The 7240-nt window shown below is 51.5% G+C and overlaps 1 pseudogene; it reads right to left on the minus strand.

Annotated features, from left to right (window-relative positions):
• Positions 1-5880: 5880 nt before the first annotated feature.
• LOC102456443 (olfactory receptor 52E4-like) lies at positions 5881-6912 on the minus strand (annotated as a pseudogene).
• Positions 6913-7240: the final 328 nt, after the last annotated feature.

A 7240-nucleotide genomic window follows, 5' to 3' on the forward strand; every position in this document is an offset into this window, starting at 1 on the left:
AGCTAGAGCTCGTACCTGTGAGTGCTGAGAGGGACGTGTCTTCCCTGGAAACCCCCCTCAGGCAGCTGCATCCCGCACCTCTCTCAGCCCTGCGTCTGCAGCGGCGTCCCACGCCGAAAACTGGCACAAGACTGTGCACTGGTTATAACACAGCTCTTGGCCCTCCCAGTGGGGTCCGCTCGGCCTCTGGGGGAGAAATGGCATCTGAATGCAAAAAAGGCTGGAAACCGGCCTGTCTGTGGCTGGGCTATTTTTCCAGGGTGAGCAGTAAACAGAAATTAAGGGGCCTTCCCAAAGGGAGATGGGATCCATTGGGCTCTGGGCTGAGCCAGCGGTTAATTAGCTGTTCTGGGTATTTGTGTAGATTTATATTTTGTGCTTAATTAGGGAGAAAACTGCGGATACTATCGAGCTCTTCCAAGGGCCTGATGCCCTGTAAAGGGCTGGGAGGGACAGAACTAAGACAGGTCTGGAGACAGGTCACTGAGGGCCTGTTCCTTGCGTCGGAGCTGGAGGAAAGGCTGGAAGAGGGAGCTGGAGCCTGAGCAGATTTTCTTGGTGACTCTGAGGGTCTCAGAAGGAGCTGGAGTGTGGGAGCTCCCTGCCCCTGGGAGAGGTGAACTCCGGGACTCCACTTCCCATCCCACCCAGAGACCTGCCCACCCAGCACAGGCCCTGGGCCTCCTTCCTACGCACTCCCAGGAGAAACCCTGGGGCCAGGGAGTAACTAGAGGAAGGGGCAGATAAAAGGGGCTGGTAGTGAAGGAAGTGAGGCACCTTCCTGGAGACGGGACAACTGAGAGCCTCCAAAGGGGGAACTCTCCGGTAATGCAGCCAACTCCGAGCAGAGATGCTCACTGAGCTTTGAGGCCGGGTTTCACAAGAAAGAGCTTTGAGCCTAGAAACAGCTGAGTTTGGTGTGGGAGATGGTTAGAAAATTGCCGTCTTAAACGGTGCAGGACTGGAGGCCGTGGCTGGCTTTCCCAGCATGCAACGCGGACTTTGCCTGCACCCCTCTTTTGTGAACAAAATGTCTGTTGGGGTATGAAAAAAACACCTCCCAGGAGCAAGCAAAGGGCCCGCGTGGACAGAGCAATGGCAGCAGGAGAGGCGGGTTGGCGGTGTGGTCATTAGGACAGCAGGAGAGCTCTGTCCAGCCCGTGCTGCCCTTGGGGGTGTGGGGGTGGACAGAGCCTCAGTCAGGCCCAGGGGCAGGCAGTTACACGGTTTTGAAGAAATGTGAGGAGCCTGGTGTACCACGAACCAGCAAAACCTGCCCAGGGGCAAAGTTTCCCCTTGGAACAGGAAAGCGAGTCCCTGGCAGGATGCTGAGGAAATGGAGCTGGGGAAAAATCTGCCTTTTGTGGGGAGCTTTTTCCAGAGCATCCGGGAGCCAGATGGATCTGGTTCTCCAAAGGGTCAGAGATCTCGCTCCCCCTCCATTTACCCAGCAGCCTGGATGGCCTTGAGGGCCCCCCTTCCTGTGCGCTGTGTGGCAGGGTTCTCATCCACCCAAAAAGGCTGGGCCCATGGTTAGGACTCCTAGAACCCAGCCCCGTCTCAATCCTGCTGCTGCTCTGCTGCCAGCTTCTTGGGATGCTTCTCCGGCCCCTCTGGTTGGGGCTGTCCCCTGTACACCCCACTGGATTAAATTCTGCAGCCAGCACAGCTGGGCCCCGTATTACACTCCTATTCCAACAGCATAGTCCATAAAAAGAAGCCATTGGTAAAAACAGATTCTACATTTAGTATCTCACATCCCATTCTCTTTACAATCCACGAGAATATGAATGAAAGTGCCCCCCAATAGATCTTGGGGATGTTCTCCATCTGATGTCTCAGGGTATGTCTACACTACCCCGCTAGTTCGAACTAGCAGGGGTAACGTAGTCATCCGCAATTGCAAATGAAGCCCGGGATTTGAATTTCCCGGGCTTCATTTGCATAAAGCCGGCCGGCGCCATTTTTAAATTTTAAATGCCGGCTAGTTCGAACCCCGTGCCGCGCGGCTACACGCGGCATGGAGTAGCTAGTTCGGATTAGGCTTCCTAATCCGAACTAGCTGTACTCCTCATTCCAAATCCCGGGCTTCATTTGCAACTAGCGGGGTAGTGTAGACATACCCTCAGCCTTACCCATTTTTCCCCAGTTCCCTGTCCCTGCTTAACTCCAGGCCAATGGGAGAGATCTGTCCACTTTCACGTGGGTTTGGATTAGTCCAACGATTTAAGATGGAACTAGGTGAGTTACTGATGAAGTTAAGCAATATCATCAAAATAAGTTCTTTGACCGAGGACTGGAGAATAGTGAATATTGTATCTTTCTTAAAGGCATTAGGAATGGAGCCTGGAATTACAAAAAAGAGCAGGGTCTTGAATACCAGGAACAATGGTTGAAACAGTTTTTTAAAAAAACCAGAATAATTAATACTTTGAAAAATGTGAAATGTTAGGGAGTAATTAGCACTGCTGCTATAAAGGAAGGCAGACCGATTTTCCTGTCCTTTTGAATCGCTTCACACAAAAAAAGAGAACATTTGCTCAATGTGTAATAGATGTTAAAAGGGGAAGAGAGAGGGTGAAATCCATAAGGAAAGGTACAGGAAATAACACTGAGGCTGCGTCTAGACTGGCAAGTTTTTCCGCAAAAGCAGGTGCTTTTGCGGAAAAACTTACCAGCTGTCTACACTGGCCACTTGAATTTGCGCAAGAACACTGATGATCTAATGTATGATCGTCACTGTTTTTGTGCAAATACAATGACTATCCCGTTCGGGAAAAAGCCCTCTTGTGCAAATGCTTTTCCGTTAAAGGCATTTGCGGAAAATCATGCCAATCTAGACGCAGCCTGAAAGTATTGTAATGCCATTACAAAGATCAATGGTGTTCCCTCACCTGGCTTCACTGAATATCTTTTCACATTTACTTAAATGACACCAAATTTAAATTAATAAACGGGAACTTTTTTTTGACTCAATTCATCTATGGAACTCACTGCCATTAAATAGCAGTGAGGTCAAAAGTTTGTAAGATTTTTTAAAGTATGAAGGCTTATTGAAAATGAGAACATCTAAAATACCATAGGCCTACATTCCACGGAAATCAAATGAAAAATATAGCGGTTTTCAAATATCTAAAAGGGTGTCACAAGGAGGAGGGAGAAAATTTGTTCCTCTTGGTTTCTGAGGACAGGACAAGGAGTAATGGGCTTAAAGTGCAGCAGGGGAGGTTTAGATTGGACATTAGGAAAAAATTCCTAACTGTCAGGGTGGTCAAATATTGGAATAAATTGCCAAGGGAGGTGGTGGAATCTCCCTCTCTGGAGATATTTAAGAACAGGTTGGATAGACATCTGTCAGGGATGGTGTAGACGGAGCTTGGTCCTGCCTTGAGGGTGGGGGGCTGGACTCGATGACCTCTCGAGGTCCCTTCCAGTCCTATTATTCTATGATTCTATGATTCTATGATTCTAACACGGTACAGTTAGGTATTTAAAACTCAGGACACATAAAAATTAAACCACATCTCCTTGTGCGTATATATATTATAGTACTCTTGATTCCATTCCATTCAGTGGAAAAAATGGTATGCTGTCATATTATTGGAGAAACAGTATGTGACACCATGCAATTAACACTGAACTGTATGCTTGTACAAGGGCTGTGAGGGTGCAGGAGTTTGGGTTGGGTATGTGGGGGGCTCAGGGCAGGGAGGTTGGGAGTATGATGGGCTCAGGACACAGATTTGTGGGGTGGGGATGGTGCAGGAGTGTTGGGGCAGAAGACTGAGGATGTGGGGGTGCAGGAGTCTGGGGATGTAAGAGGCTCATGACAGGGGGTTCCAATGTATAATAGGCTCAGATTTGGGATCGGGGGGGGGGGGGAGGTGCAGGCGTGTTATGATGCTGGAGTCAGATGGGGGCTTGGCCCCAGTGGGGGCTTTTTGGCCAGGATTCATTTTGAAATAAATTGTCAAACACAAAAGGTTTCAACATTGTCTTTATTTATGGGAGGGGCAGGGAACCTGTTTTGAGTTAGGGGTCTCTGACTCACAGAAAAGTCAGTTGGGGCCACACAAAGTGAGATGCAAAAAACCCCTTCCAAAACCCCCCAAGCCTCACTAAAGTGGCCCCAACTGTGATGGTGGGGGCAGGGAACAGGGTGCTGGAGTGTGTTGGAGTAGGGTGCTGGTGAGTGCCGGGCCAGGGTGCTGGTGGGGGAAAGGGACAGGTTGCTGGTGCTGGGGGTAGGATGCTGGTGGATGTTGGGGCAGGTGGCAGGATGCTGGGGCAGGGTGCTGGTGGGGGCAGGAGACAGGGTGATGGGTCGGGGGACAGGGTGCTGGTGAGTGCTGGGGCAGGTGGCAGTGTGCTGGGGCATTGTGCTGGTGGGTGCTGTGGCAGGATGCTGGTGGGGACAGGGAACAGGATGCTGGTGGGGACAGGTTGCTGGTGGTGTTGTTTGACCGGGGGAGGGGACAGGAACAGCTGTGGCCAGTACTTGGGGATCTTGCAGCTGAGCACCAGGTGTGGGGTTCAGGAAGCTCGTGTACTGCTTCCCCCTTCCCCAAATAGCCGCACGCTGCCTGAGCAGCTGGGTGTGTGGCACGCAGGTGACTTCCTTCCCCTGCTGCCTTCCTGCACATGCACAGGGATGTGGAGGAGTAGGAGTCCTGGGACCACGTGAGATCCAACTGCTCAAGAAGTGCACGCCATGCTCCTCACTCCCCGCAGCAGCGCACACTTCCTGAGCAGTTGGAGTTGGCGTGGTCTGGGACTGCTGGTCCCCTCCCCCCTACCCACACAGGAAGGCAGCAGGGGAAGGAAGTCGCTGGCCACCACAGACCTGCCAATTCAGGAGCATGCTGGCTTTTTGGGGAGGGGAAATGCAGCTTGTGCACTTCCTGGAACCCCATACTTTGTGCACAGCTGGGGGACTGCACCCTCTCAGTTTGAGCCTGAGGCAAGTGCCTCACTTGCCTCACCCTTCTTACAACCCTGTCATAGATAGATGGCAACTTCTGTATTTGTAGCACCTCTGTACCTGGTCTACCAGTAAGTATGACTATTTTTATTACAAAACACATGATACGCTTCTGAGTGACTCCTCTAGAGAGTTTGGCATCAGCTCAGCCTACCCTGCTTGATGCCCATTAAGAACCTTCAGCGACAACGGGCCTATGGAGAGGAGGCTGGGGAGATGCCTTATGACTCAGCAGGGCACATAGGCCGATGTGTATGGGCTGAACTCTAAGGCTTCAGGCTATTGGCTGGGCAGCTTGTGGGTGGGACTTGTGGGTGTGTCCTGAGTACACGGACATATGCGCACTCTAAGCTGGGCTCCTGGAGGGGCATCTGTGTCCCGTCCTGTCCTGCTGCTCCTCTCACCGTACAAGGCTGAGGGCTTGGCCTCTCAGGCACGTGCTGTCATTGGGGGGCACGTTGCTGGAGCCCCAGGGGGAGTGGAAGGGAGCAGCAGGCCAGGGGGTCAATGATGCACCACCGGCCATGTGCCTTCGTGCTGAGGTGGCCCTTACAAAGGCACAGCTCCTTTGGCAAGAACAGGAGCAGGAGGGACTGGGACAACCACGTAACCAGCTATCGGGACTGTTCCAGGCCAGCTCTGAGCCCCGCAACTGGGACTGCCTCAACACCGCACTGAGATTCCCCCTCTACACATGCTCACACAAACATACCATCCCCCACTGCCTAATTAAACCTTTATTATGGAGTTAAGGAGCTGCACACAGATAGGTTCACCAGTTTGTTACACTGGGACAGCGCAGTAAGGCCAGGGAAGCATTGATTGTCGCTCTGACGTCCCAGTGTGTGATGCAAAGAAGCAGGCCCTGTATCATGTCACCCACCACTTCTCCATGAGCTCTATCTGACAGCCACAGCCACAGCCACGGGGAAAACGCTGGCTCCTTTCTGAGTAAAGAGCCGGAGCAGCCGGCCCCGTATATATTTGGTCCTCACCCCATAGATGACGGGGTTTAGCACGGGGGGCACTAACACATGCACATTGGCTATAAGAATGTGGAAATGCAGGGCGATATTGTGGCCAAACCGGTGCATGAGGGAAGAGAAAATCATGGGGATGTAAAAAGCCATGATGGCGCAAAGGTGGGAGCCGCAAGTCCCAAAAGCCTTGAGCCGAGCATCCTTTGTGGGAAGGCTGAAGATGGCCCTGAGGATCTGGATGTAGGACATAGCAATAAAAATCATATCCAGGCCAAATACAAAGAAGACCACAAAGAGGCCGTAGTAACTGCTCACATGGATGTCAGTGCAGGCCAGGTTCACCACGGCCATGTGCTCGCAGTACGTGTGGGGGATGAGGTTAGTTCTGCAGTACGGCCACCGACTTGCGAGGAAAGGATGTGGTAGTATGAGTGTGCAACTGCGCAGCACCATGGCCAGGCCGATCCTAGTGACCAGGGGGTTTGTCAGAATGGTAGAATGTCTCAGGGGGTGGCAGATGGCCACGTAGCGATCAAACGCCATGGCCACGAAGATCCCAGACTCCATCACTGAGAAGCAGTGCATGAAGTACAGCTGGGTGAGGCAGGCACTGAAACTGATCTCCCTGGAATTGAACCAGAAGATGCTCAGCATTTTGGGCAGGATGGACGTAGTCAGGACCAGGTCAGTAATGGCCAGCATGCAGAGGAAATAGTACATGGGTCCATGGAGACTCTGCTCCATCTTCACAATGAACAGGATGGTGAAGTTCCCCAAGATGGCTATGACGTACATGGTGCAGAAGGGGATGGAGATCCAGCCATGGACTGCCTGCAAACCAGGGATGCCCAGCAGGATGAAGGTGAAGGGGCTGGTGAAGTGGGTTGTGTTGGAATCTGACATGGAGTAGGGAAGGTGTCCAACTATGTGGTGGAACGGTGTCTCCTACATGTACCCTATGTTCTCCTGACTTCCCAGGCTTTATGGTGATGCTTGTAATGCAAAAACCTGGATAGATAGACAATGTTAATTTGAGACACTATGTTCATTACTGGAGGCTGTTCTTGTTGGTGAAGTAGACTTGTTGCTCTTCACACAGTAAACCATGACAGGTTCATTATATAGAGAAATGAATAATGAACAAAGAACCCTATTAATTCCCATTCCATATATAACAGTGCTTCATGCATGAATAACTCCTACATGTCATGAGGTAGAAAATCTTATCAGGCACCAGCAGGAAACAAGAGTGTGGACACCAGTTCTCCGTCGGTGGTTC

Source organism: Pelodiscus sinensis, chromosome 1, assembly GCF_049634645.1.
Source record: "Pelodiscus sinensis isolate JC-2024 chromosome 1, ASM4963464v1, whole genome shotgun sequence".
NCBI classification, from domain to species: Eukaryota; Metazoa; Chordata; order Testudines; family Trionychidae; genus Pelodiscus; species Pelodiscus sinensis.